Raw genomic sequence first — 13,584 nt, forward strand, 5'->3', positions numbered from 1 at the left:
TTGGTTTATTACTGTATATTTACTTTAGGTTATCTCAAGCTCTAGGTATCAGATTGGAACTACTCATTGAATCATCTTCTCTGCCACTTTCTCATCCCACGCTGTCATCATTTCAATATTTTTCCAGATACGCTACTTCAGAGGACTTCCTCTGTTGGGATAGTAATGTTGAGAAGGAGAAGCACGCAATACAATGTCAAAGTTGCCTCAAAAGCCTCAGAGGTGTAATATGTGGTGGAGAGGCTGCCATTCTGTACTTGCTCTTCTATAACCCCCCAAGTTTAGCCTGTTGGTGCACAGGCTAGTAGGCAAAACACAAGCTAATAATCATATAATCACAGAATGATTTGGGTTGGAAGGGACCTTAAAGATCACCCAGTTCCAACCCCCCTGCCATGGGCAGGGACACCTCCCACCAGACCAGGCTGCTCAAAGCCCCATCCAGCCTGGCCTTGAACACCTCCAGGGAGAGGTCTCTGGGCAAGCATTTCCAGTGTCTAAATACCCTCCTAGTGAATAATTTCTTTCATATAACTGATCTAAATCTACCCTCTTTTGGTTTAAATTTTTTATTCCTTGTCCTATCACTACACCCTCTGATAAAGAGTCCCTCCTCAGCTTTCCTGTAGGCCCCCTTTAGGTACTGGAAGGCTGCTGTAAGGTCTCACCAGATCCTTCTCTTCTCCAGGCTGAACAACCTCAACTCCCTTGGCCTGTCTTCACAGGAGAGGTGCTCCAGCCCCTTGATCATCCTCGTGGCCCTCCTCTTGACTCATTCTAATACTTCCATATGCTTCTTGTGCCAGGGGCCCCAGAGCCAAACGCAGTACTCCAGGTGGGGTCTCGTGAGAGCAGAGCAGAGGGGAAGAATCACTTCCCTTGACCTGCTGGCCATGCTTCTTTTGATGCAGCCCAGGATACAGCTGACTTTCTGGGCTGCAAGCACACACTGCTGAATCGTGTTGAGCTTCTCATCAACCAACACCCCCAGGTCCTCATCACGGCTGCTTTCAATCCATTCTCTGCCCAGCCTGTATTTGTGCTTAGGATTGTCCCGGCCCAGATGCAGGACCTTGCACTGTTTATTGGCTTACGTGCTTTATCTTAGATGTTGGCATGCTTCATTGGTTAGGATAAACAGTACTTCTTTCTGCCAGTTGGTGAGATCAATGATTACTGCTGCGCTCTTTCTTGCTTTGCAAATGTGTGCGTTTGAGATACAGGCAAGTTCCTTGCCTTCTGCATTTGTTTGTCACGGTCTGTTGTGGATCTGCCGTCCTAGTTTATGGAAGTGAGATGAGTAGTAGTGGGCTCCAAAAGCATCTGAAAGCCATTAGGAAGAGTTTCTGTCAGAGATGGAGTTACAACTGCTCCATTTTTTTCTTGAGCTTTTTCATTAAAAAAATTCTTTACCCTTTTTGTGTCAGGGCTTCTGAATATTTCTAATGAAGAAAAAAATCCTCCTAGTTCTATGTTTTCCTTCCTAGAGAGAGCATACAGCAGCCGTTAGAGCTGTCCAAAGTATTATCATTTCTTCCCTACAGTCCTTAAGATCCAGGATAAAGAGACGCAGAAGAATATAGCGGTGTTTTGATTTGAGCTTCCAAGGGAAAAGAATGAGGTGTGACTTTCGAGCATCCCAGATGCCCCTGTTCTGCTTGTGACACTGGTGGTGACACTGCTTGTCTCTAAAAATGTGGAACTGAGACAGGAGGAAGCAGGTAAAGAAGGGGCAGAATCACTTCCAGCTGTAGAGGTTATATCTTTGGTGGGGGAAAGAGCTGGTTGCAAAGCTAGGGCTTTCAGAGTAAAAAAGAAGTAACCGCCGCAGTTCTCTTGTCCTTTCTTTCTAGCCTTGTGGCCAGAGCTGTGTAACAGGGAAGAATATCTCCTTAGTTCTCCCTGTAATATCAGACAGCACAGCTTTTATGTGGCCCTATTTGGAGGATAAGACTGACAGAAGAACGCCTTTACAAAATCATTCAGACTGAATCTTTTCATGACTTGGTTTGGTGATCTTTCATCTTAGTCCAATTTTAATAATGAAGCATTTATTTTGAAAACAGCTGAGTTTGTAAGCAAGAAATTAAAATGAAAAATAGCAGCCCAGTTATGAGACTTCATTCTGGAACAAGCAAACCCTGAAGCAGGAGAAGAGAAGAGGCCCTGTAGCTGGAGGGAAGGGAGAAGTATTTTCAATATCTAAATTTTCAGATTTTCATGGAATCATTCAGGTTGGAAAAGACCTCTAAGATCATTTAGTCCAACCACCTATTTTGATACGTGGGTGTGCGTAACTGTCTGTTACAACACTCCTGGTCCTGATTTCATCACATGTCATAGGGAGTCAGTTTGCTTGTATGGGAAACACTGAAGGAGTATGGCTTTGGTTAGATGCAGCTGACTATGCTTGGTCTAGTGATGACGTGGTAGTGGGAGGATGAGAGGGGTTCCTAACTACGTTTTCTTCTCTAAACACTATTCCTCCTATTGCTCTACTGAGATACCATTTTGCAGAGTGATTTGGTAGGTTCCTTTTCACTTTAATTTCAAGGGTCACAAGTTCTTAACTCTTGGAGGTTCCTTTTTTTAATTATTTTTTTATTTTTTTGGCAACTGAGCAAAGGTTTCCTGGAATTTCTTACAAGACTGGCTATTAATTTTCAAATATCTATGTCACAACTTAGAAGGTTGTAAGGGGAGCACTTCTATTTCATTTTATTTATTTATTTATTTTCTATTCAATTTTAATGCGCTGTGGTTTATATTCCTTTGTGCAAGACTTTCTTGCATCATGACCATTATGGAATTCCTGATGAGCTTTACACTAGGAGAAGTAGCTGTGTTTCTTTGGAAATTTAGTTACTTATTTAGAGGACAGTGGCATTGAGTGTGTGGTATTCTAGGCTTTACAAAAAGACGAACCTACTCAAAAGCATACAGTCAAAGCAGAAGACAAGATGGAAGAATGCAAGGAAACTACATGCCGATAATTAAAAGTTGTAACGTACCTGTGATGCAGGGATAGCTATCCATTCTGCTTTGGGATCCATTAGACTGAGAGATGAAAAGCAAGCAAGATTCTGTACATAGGCTGACTTTTGTGCTTTGCATACATCCTGTTTTTCACCCTCGTGGAATTACTGTAGAGACACACTACATTTACAGGTAGAATCTATGGACATCTGTTCTTGAGCAGCTAATGCATTTCCCAGCCTACATACTCATGGGAAAGGGTGGTGGTGACCTCCCTTCCCAGGCTGAATTGTCACAATTTTATTTTTCACTTAGGGACCTCCCAGTGAGCTGCATGCAGCTGAAGGTGATAGAAGCAGAAGTTGGGATGCAGTCACAGGAATTTTATACTTAGGATGCTCTGTAGACACACTTTAGATGACCCAAACTCACAAAGTGGCATCAGTTCTCTGCGTGCAGTGGCAACAAACTCTTTTGCACAGTGGAGGTGGGAGAGAAGTAAGAGTTCATTTGTGATGCTTTGTGGGAAATGATTCAGTGTGCTTAACTTTGTCCACGCCTTCTGACTTCAGAGAGAAAAGAAGGTGCTCATAGCATCTAGGATGAGGCTGTCTCTGACTTTAGACATGTCAAGGGGAAAGAAGAGAATGTATTCTTAAGGGATCCAAATCTTGCAAAATTACATCACTGTAACTATCAAGTTTAATTAAATTTCCATCTCCTTCTCTTAGCCAAATGACTGGTGTTTAATATCACTGCATTGAGTGACCTTTGGAGTGGGGCACGCTATGCTGCATTATTTTGTTCGTGTAGAGTTGGCAAGCAGGTCACAGTGTGTTTTTGCTTTGGTTGTCTGGAGGAGTTCAGCATCTTTTAATTATTATTTAATATTTATTTAAATATATATACAATTATTGTAATATTTATATATTTTAATATTTTTATAAGTGTCCTTTAACAGAAGTAATGCTTAGAAGCTAGAACAGTGAGTATGAGAAGTAGGCTGGTTTGGAGGGATTTGAAAGCAGATGCTCTGAGCCTGGATAGTGAGAACTTTCAGAGAACTGAAATTCACACTCCTAGGCAGAACCACTCTTGGAAGACTTTTTAAAGTTCCTACCTTCCTCATTATAATTAGAAGTTCTCCCAGTGTTTTGGATGCATGCTGTCTGAACACCCCTCCATAAGAACAGAAATACTCCCCTTCTAATAAAATCTAGCACTGGCTTTCTGAACATCTACCTGACCTGGGTGTTAGTCTTCAGCGTTCAGGACAGAGATGCCCTGAACTGGTGCAGGAGAAGTACTCATATAGAGCTTGCCTATCATGCCTGTTCATCATTCTGTTTCTTTTTTCCAGAAATGGTTTGATAAAAAGCATGCACCTACTGCCCCAGTGACTAATACCTGAATGACATCTTTCAAGGTGAACGATGTGAATTCCAACACACAGAAGCCACTTCTAACTATGCTGACTTTGGATTGTATTTTGCCAAATGAATTCCAGATCCATTAACTTCACATAGAGTGGGAAGCACTTAACAACCTTTAAAAAAATCAAGCTGAAGATGTCCTAGTCATGTATTAACAAAAGCAGTGCAAATCAAAGATCACTTTTATATATTTCTGGTGGTGTACATAGTATATACAGGAAACAAGATGATATATCTTACCACATTTCTATAAGTCTAATTAATCTCTGGGTAAATCAGTCAGTTTCAATGGATGTGTTGGGTAAAAACAAGGTAAAAACATCTCCAAAGGAGATTTGAGTTTTTCTTGAGGCTGTGTTTCCCTCTGCTGGCATGTAGTTAATATTGTGGTGGTTTTTTTTTCTTTCGTTTTTTTTCCACTCACAACCAAACTTCTAAAGTTGTTGCTTCCTTGTAATTCCAAGTGAAACATTTGAACTGTCTTCTTCAGTGACCACAGCAACAGGGCTAACCAGTGAAACACTTGTTTTCTAAAAAAAAATAAAAAATAAAAAAAATCTTTAAATACAACAAATAAATACAATTTTGAACTGCTAAGGGAAAACACACAAAGACATTGGAAATAAATATCAAAATAAAAATACTTCCTTGCAGTATTAAAAAAGAATCATTCCAGTGGAACTATCAACAGGAGTAGAATTGATGTAGTTGATTGTATTCCCCAAATGCCACAAAGTATTAGCAGGAGATTTTCCTAAAGGTAGAAGATACAACCAAGGCTACAATTAGGAAAATATGAATTAGACATGGGAGGAAGTTACTCAGTGAGAGAGCAATGCAGCATTGGAGCAGGTGCCTGAAGATGCTGGGGAATGACCATGCCTGAGCCCAGAATGATCTCATCTAGATGTAAAGTTGGCCCTGCACCCTACTTAAAGCAGTACATTGGGCTAGAATGACTTGCCTATTTTTGTGTGTGTGATATACATGCTAACTTATTTGGAGAGGATACAGACCGAAGAGATGAAGTGACAAAATTTTGTCTTTGTAAGCTGACAGATCGTGTGTCTGACAGCATTGTCCAAATGCTTCTTGAACTCTGTCAGACTCAGTGCTGTGACCACTTCCCTGGGGAGCCTGTTCCAGTGCCTGACCGCCTTCTCAGTGAAGCACCTTTTCCTAAGATCCAGCCTGACCCTCCCCTGTTGCAGCTTCAAGCCATTCCCTTGGGTCCTATCGCTAGTCACCAGAGAGGAGAGATCAGCACCCGCCCCTCCACTCCACTTCTTGAGGAAGTTGCAGATCATGATGAGGCCTCCCCTCAGTCTCCTCTTCTCCAGGCTGAACAATCCAAGTGACTTCAGCTGTTCCTCATACATCTTCCCCTCTAGATCCTTTACCATCTTTGCTGCCCTCCTTTGGACACTCTCTAACAGTTTTATGTGGTACCCAAAACTGCACACAGTACTCAAGGTGAGGCTGCACCAATGCAGAGCAGAGTGGAACAATCACCCTTGACCAGCTAGCATTGCTCTTCTTGATGCACCCCAGGATACGGTTAGCCCTCCTGGCCGCCAAGGCACACTGTTGGCTCATGGTCAGCTTGCTGTCAACCAAAACCCCGAGATCCCTTTTTGCAGGGCTGCTCTACAGCATCACTGATGGGTGCCAATATCTTCAAAAGCAGCTTCCTGGGGGACCTTACTAACTAGTTCCCTGAGCAGCCCAAAGTCTGCTATCTCTAGATCCAGGACTGAAGTTCTGGTGGCATTTTTCTTGCTATCACCAAAGATTTTAAACTAGACCACTTTATGATTACTATGGCCAAGATGTCCACCAATTCACCACTTCACCCATGAGATCCTCTCTGTTCAGAAGAAACAGATCTAGGACGGCACCTTTCCTAGCCAGCTCCCTTAATGCCTCTACCTAGAAATTATCATCAAGGTGCTTGAGGAATCTCCTGGACCTGTTTGTATCGGCTGTCTGATATTCTCAGTTCACATTTGGCAAGTTGAAGTCACCCATAGGGACAAGGGCAGCTGATCTAGAGGTATCTCTCAGTTCCTTAAAGAGATAACTCATCTGTGTTGTCATCTAGGGTGGGGCCTATAGCAGACTCTCACAATGACATCTCCTTTATTTACTTATCCCTTAATCCTAACCCAGAAGCTCTCAAGCCCCGTACAGTGTAGTCTCTCCATTACACAGAATGCCACCCCCTGCCTCACCCGCCCTTCCTATCCCTTCTGAAGAGCCTATAGCCACCCATCGTAACACTCCAGTCACAGGACTCTTCCCACCAGGACTTGCTTGCTTATGACAATGATGTTACAGCTCTGGGACTGTAGCAAGGCTTCTAGCTCCTCTTGCTTGTTCCTCGTGTTGCATGCAGTGGTGTAGAAACGTTTCAAATGTGCTTCATTGTACCCAGCACCTCACGGAGCAGACTGAAGGATCTCACAAGCATACAGTCCCTCAATTTTTGGCATGCCATCCCATGGCTTATCATTGGTGGGCCTGGTTTTATCCTTTTTCCCCTTCAAATCTAGTTTAAAGCCCTAATGATCAGCCCTGCTAACTTCTGCACAAAAATCCTTTTTCCCTTCTGAGAAAAGTGTATTCCCATCAGGCGCCAGCAGTCCTGGTGTTGTGTAGACTGTCCCGTAAGTGAGAAACCCCAAATTCTGCCAGTGCCAGCCTTGGAGCCATGTCAATGTGGTTCCCTGCTATTGGAAGGATAGAGGAAAACATTACCTGCATGCCTTATCTTTTCACTAATTGCCCCAAAGCCCTACCATCCCTCTTGATTGCCCTTGGACTTTTCTTTGCTGCTTCATGACTGCCAATATGAAAAATTGATAATGGATGATGATCAGAGAGCTGCACCAGACTAGCGAGTTTTCTAGTAACGTCTTATTGACAGAAGGAAGTCACCTATGACAACAACTTTTTTTTTTTTACTTTTTTTTTGTGATGGAGGTGGTCATGGTACAGGGGCTAGGCTGACTTGCTGACCCCTCTGACCCAGACAGTCCTCTGTCCACATCACCATTTTCCTGTCCATCCAGTTCCAGAGCCCCATGCAGGTGTAAGAGCACCTGGGAAGATGAGGGAGGCAGGGAGGGGGGGTCTGCCTGTTGCCCTGAGCAGAAGATTGCTTCCATTCCCCTGTCTCCCGGGTTCCCTCCTATTGCCTGGTGGCAAGTGGGTAGGGGATCCTTTGTTTCTTGTGGCTGGCTGAAAAGTCTGTTTCAGGGATGGTACAGGACGATTCCACCAGCTGATCTCCTCCTCCAGCTGCCTGATGCTCCTCAGCCTGCCCACCTCTTCCCAAAGCTCTGTCACCAGGCGAAGCAGCCCTTCAACCTGCGCATGCCTCCCACAGCTGTGCTCGCTGCTCCCCTCAGACACTGGCAGATCACTCAGGTACACCCTGCAGCCTGGGGCCTGGATGGCCGCATGTCTCCTGGGGAGCTCCGTCTGGGTAGGCGCATTGCTCCCCGTGGCTGGAGAGGCCACGAGGGGACACAGAGGACATGGCTTCCTGCTGGGCACGTACCATGACTGGAGCTCCTTGTGAGCGGGCTAAAACGGCCGCTGCAAGCATGGCAGCGCTGTCCCTGCACCGTTCCCGCCCCACTGCAGCCTTCGTTGGCCCACTCAAACCCCGCCAGCCGATCTGGCGGACGCTGCCTCCTGTGAGCCCTTCCCGCACGCCCTGGGGTCCCCTCGCTCAGGCCCCCCTGAGCACTCTGCTCCAGGACGTGCCTGCACCGGAGTCCCTCGCCTCGGTGAGCGTTGTGGTGGGATCAGGGCACAGGGTGCTCTTTGGTACCAGAGTGTGCTGCTCCTGAGACCAGGGGATGAGCTTGGCAACAGCAGCGTGAATGGCTGGATGTGACAGGCAGCGAGGCAGTAGAAAGGGCAGAAAGACAGAAAAATTGTACTGAGTTGTAGTAGGAGTTGAGCTGGTGAATGGACAGCAGGTGTTTGTGCTGAGTAAAGAACCGGGGTCAGAACTGCAGTGCCTCTGAGATAAACTGATGCAAACTGAAGTGCTGTAAATCATTTATGTAAATACATTGAAATGAACTAATATGAAGCCGTTAAGATATTTCATCTTCTCCTGGGGTACTAACCAGTATACACTGAATAATTATAGTCTGTGTTACATTTTAAACTATTTTTGCTATCCAGAAGTGTGTATAGTAAAGCTGTGCATTTTAATCAACCCTGTTAAGTTAATGGTTTAGATTCTTCACTTTTATCCTTTTTCACGATGAGTAAATAACTAGATAAGCATCAGGTTTTGTTTCTCAATGCATTCAAGTATAGCTTCATGGAAGCTGGAATTCAGTTAATGCACAATCCCTCAGCACTTAAAATTTGTCATTAAAGCTACCTTAAACATGTTGGATTCACAAAAAGTAAACTAGTCTAAACATATTTAACACAGACATGGATTCAATTTAAATAAAGCAAGATTTATCTCTCAAAAAATAATTAGTTGATCGATCTTTTTTCTTTTTCTGGTTACTTCTTTTCTGCGTTTCAGAAATCAGGGAGCTTATCTCCTCAAAACTAGTTCCTGTTTGTAGATATGGAAAGAAGAAGCAATTTCCATGCTTTTTCAGTCCCCTAAGCCTCTTTTCGTTTGAATAAGCTCGTCATTACTTTGAACCAGGTGAATAAACAGAAGAAAGGAAATATTCTGTGGGGACATGAACAGACTGCTCTTGTCAAAAACTGGCTGAACACCTTTGTAAACTGTTTTCTGGACTGTTACTAATGACATACTTGCTCAGTAGTTTGATCTTCAAAATCTTGTAGGAAACTTCGAGGGCTTTATTAATTTTTTACTTTAGTTAATTGGCTGTATTCTAAAAAGTTAGTCAGGACTCAGCATATGTCTGTTATGAATTTAAAATGAATTGTAAAAATACTTATTTTTAAACCAAACTGTTAAATAAACACCAAAAACTAAGACAGTTTGACTTCTTAGTGACTTATATGTTATTTGTCTACGCCTTTCTCCTTCATTTTAAACTGCTTTTTATGAATTCTTAGTGTCCTAATTCTTATAACCCAGTTTTCCTGTATTTCTGTACTTCTGGCTAGGGCAAGAGGCAGTGCATATTCCGGCTGACTGAGAACTATTTGTTTGCTCTCTGACTAACCTGTAGTCATCCACTGACCAGCTGGCCATGTAGCTGCTGTACAAGATAGATCACTGCTGATCTTCAACAGCATACTCCTCCTCTGTGAAAGATATGATAGCTGGCCTCTCTTTTCTTTATAACTGTTAACTTCTTAATCAAACGTTATAGAGTCAGAGATGTTTCATGTCTTAGGGAGCTGATGGGTTAGTAGTTCAAAAAGCTATTGCCAGGGAAAAGACACAATCACCCTAACTTTCCACAGGCTTTGAAACCTTCAGCAAGTCTGCTGAAATATGATTAAATGACACTATAATTCTAGCTGTTAATAACTGATGAACTTGTTTAAATAATTTTTTGGTGCTACAGTACGTGGTGGCTTGCTGGTATTTGAAATGTAAGGAAGAAGGAAATCTGTGGGATGATAATCTATCATGGAGTCACCGTCCCTGGGGGGGTTCAAGGAAAGTTTGGACCTGGTTCTTAGGGACATGGTTTAGTGGGTGATAGTGGTGGTAGGGGGATGGTTGGACCAGATGATCTTGGAGGTCTTTTCCAACCCTAATGATTCTGTGATTCTATGATTCTATCATGTGTCTTGTCTGCAGTGTGAGCTTTTTGTTCTTTTCTCTTGGAGTTCCTGTGTGATAGCAGGTGGGATAACCTCCATTTTGAGATTGAAATTGATGAGGACATTGACTGCTCTGTACCAGGGTAAGGTCATTTCCAATACCTGTCATTGATCCTGTGTCCCTAGAACGTCGGAGATATCTTTTCTTGTGGCTCAATCATCCAGCTTGACTTCCTCAGCTTTCTAAAGGCAGATTCCTACAAGCTCTTCCTGCGCTGAGAAGCTGTACAACACCTACAGTGAGGGAGAGAAACCTGCAAAAGAGAGACAAGCTGTTAACTCTTGCTGTGTTTTAACCCCGGTAGGCAGCTAACCACCACACTCCCCAGATGGGATGGGGGAGAGAATCGGAAAGGTAGAAGTGAGAGAACTCGTGGGTTGAGATAGAGACAGTTTACTAGGTAAAGCAAAAGCTGTGTGTGCAAGCAAAACAAAACAAGGAATTTGTTCACTATTTGCCGTCAGCAGGCAGGTGTTCAGCCACCTCCAGGAAAGCAGGGCTCATCACGTGTAATGGTTTCTTGGGAAGACAAATGCCATCACTCCAAACATACTCTCCTTCCTCCTTCTTTACCCCAGCTTTTACTGCTGGGCATGATGTTGGGATGGAGGGGAGAATCAGCCATGTGTTGGTGACCCCTTGTCCCACCCTCATCCTGATATATGTCATATGGTATGGGATATCTCTTTGGCCGGTTTAGGCCAGCTGTCCTGACTGTGTCCCTTCCCAGTTGCTTGTGCACCCCCAGCCTCCTTGCTGGCAGGGCAGTATGAGAAGATGAGAAGTCCTCGGCTCTGTCTAAGCCCTGCTCAGCAACAACTAAAAACATCAGCATGTTAACACCACAGTTTTCATCAAACATCCAAAACAGAGCATCATATGAGCCTCTGTGAAGAAAATTTACTATCTCAACCATGACAGCGCTAAGAGGCTGTTTTTCAAATGATCTCTGTTAATGATCTCTTTTGGTCATTTCATACTCACAATAGACAAATCAAAATGGAATCCAGCTGGGCCATGTTCAGGTGTTGGCAATACAAACTGTCAGATACTTTTTGTCTTAGATGTCTGAAACAAATTAATTTCCAAAGTAAAGCCAGTGAACATGGCAGAGTGGTCCTTAAGTCTGAATGTAAGCCTGTAAGTTTCCATGCTGAATTCTGAGTCCTGCAGCTACAAAAGGATCTGGGATTATTATTATTTTTTTTTCTCCAAGTTAAAACAAACAATTAATGCTAACAAAAAAACAATTATATCTTTACAAATCCAGTTCTCATTTTGAATATCTGATATGGACCAGAGCCTTGTGCTTTATGGGTTGCTTCCTGCAGCTAATACAATGTACTACTGAAGCAATCAGACTGATCCTTGGGCGTTCTGCTGCTGGCAGTGATGATGACAAATGGGACAACCAGCCACCTTGCGGAATCATTAAGTTTTAGTTTCCTCAACTTCTATGAAAAGACCTCAGGAAAGACTGGAGGAAGAAGGGAAGGAGATGGAGGGTGGTAAAGAAAATGGAGGGAATTAATTTAGTGACATACCAAGAAGCAATACTGTAAGGAAATGTAGACTTCCATTTCTAATATTTTATTCATTTTGTTTTTAAAGTCTATAGTGAAAAGAAAGGAAGACATGGGAGTGAAAATTCTTGCAAATGGCAGGGTAAAGAAGCCAGTGGATTTTGTATTTAATTACGAATAACTTTTTTTTTTGGGGGGGGAAGGGGGAGCATGTGTGCGGCTACACAAGAGAAAGACACAATACTCTGTCCACCTTGTGGAACAGCAATACTGAAATACTGAATTTTTTCCTGAATACTTCAGGAAGAAACCAAATTAAGTTTAACAAGAGCAAGTGTAGAGTCCTGCACCTGGGAAGGAACAACCGCATGTATCAGTACAGGCTGGGGGATGGCCTGCTGGAGAGGAGCTCTGAGGAGAAGGACCTGGGGGTCCTGGTGGACGACAGGTTGACCATGAGCCAGCAGTGTGCCCTGGTGGCCAAGAGGGCCAATGGGATCCTGGCATGCATTAAAAGGAGCGTGGCCAGCAGGTCAAGGGAGGTGATCCTCCCCTCTGCTCTGCCCTGGTCAGGCCTCACCTGGAGTACTGTGTCCAGTTCTGGGCTTCCCGGTACAAAAAAGACAGGGATCTCCTGGAAAGAGTCCAGCGGAGGGCCACAAAGATGATACGGGGCTTGGAGCATTGCCCCTGTGAGGAAAGGCTGAGAGACCTGGGTCTGTTCAGCCTGGAGAAAAGAAGACTGAGGGGGGATCTCATCAATGTTTATAAATACCTGAGGTGTGGGAGACAGAGGGATTTGGCCAACCTCTTTTCAGTGGTTTGTGGGGATAGGACAAGGGGCAATGGCCACAAAATGGATCACAGGAAGTTCCACAACAACATGAGAAAGAACTTCTTCACGGTGAGGGTGACGGAGCACTGGAACAGGCTGCCCAGGGAGGTTGTGGAGTCTCCTTCTCTGGGGATATTCAAGGCCCATCTGGACGCCTACCTGTGCAACCTGCTCTAGGGAACCTGCTTTGGCAGGGGGTTGGCCCCAAGGATCTCTTGAGGTCCCTTCCAACCCCTACAGTTCTGTGATTCTGTGATTCTGTGAAATGCCAAGACATTCCCAATGCAAGACCCTCTGGTTTCTCTAAGGTGAGTGAAGAAACAAAGCCCCAAAGTTCTGCAAATGTACACAGTGACAGTGTGGTTTTTTGTTTGTTTGGTTGGTTGGTTGTTGTTGTTTTTTTCCCCACTATTATGTACTTACTACGTTTTCCTTTATGTCTTCCACAATCTGGAAGATGTACTGGGGAGATTTCTCACAGCTTTCCCCTCTGCCCAAAATGTAGATGCGAATTGAAAAGTCAGGAAAGGCTTCAGAAACAATAGAATTTTCATTTAGGCAGTAAAAATGTGCTGAGCAGGTGCTGGTGGTGAAAAGCAACTAGTACACAAGGAATACTTGTTTTTCTATAATGGGAACATGGTTTATATAAATGTGTCAATATGTGTATGTACTTGAAGGTCACTGATCGGTATGTGACCAGCTCAAACTGATCTTTCTTCTTTTTTTCCTTTATTGCTGAAATGTTTAGTTCATCTCCCTTCTGTGTTGGAACTCAGGAGAGCCATCACTGTCAGAGGTACTCTGGCTGGGTGATATGTGTTGAGTCATTATTTTCTTTGCTGTCCATTGGTGGGAAATTTCACCTGGAACATGGTGTCATGCTGCTCCATGAGAACATGGTGTAAAATTCAACAAGGTCCCAAGTGTTGGTGCTGGGTAAGGAATTTGTCAGGTACCTGATGTGGTCAGGAGCTGGGAAAAAGGTGTGTTAGCAAATGGCATGTGACTTGGAACCTGCACGGG

This window comes from Anser cygnoides, chromosome 1 (assembly GCF_040182565.1).
Source record: "Anser cygnoides isolate HZ-2024a breed goose chromosome 1, Taihu_goose_T2T_genome, whole genome shotgun sequence".
Classification (NCBI taxonomy): Eukaryota; Metazoa; Chordata; class Aves; order Anseriformes; family Anatidae; genus Anser; species Anser cygnoides.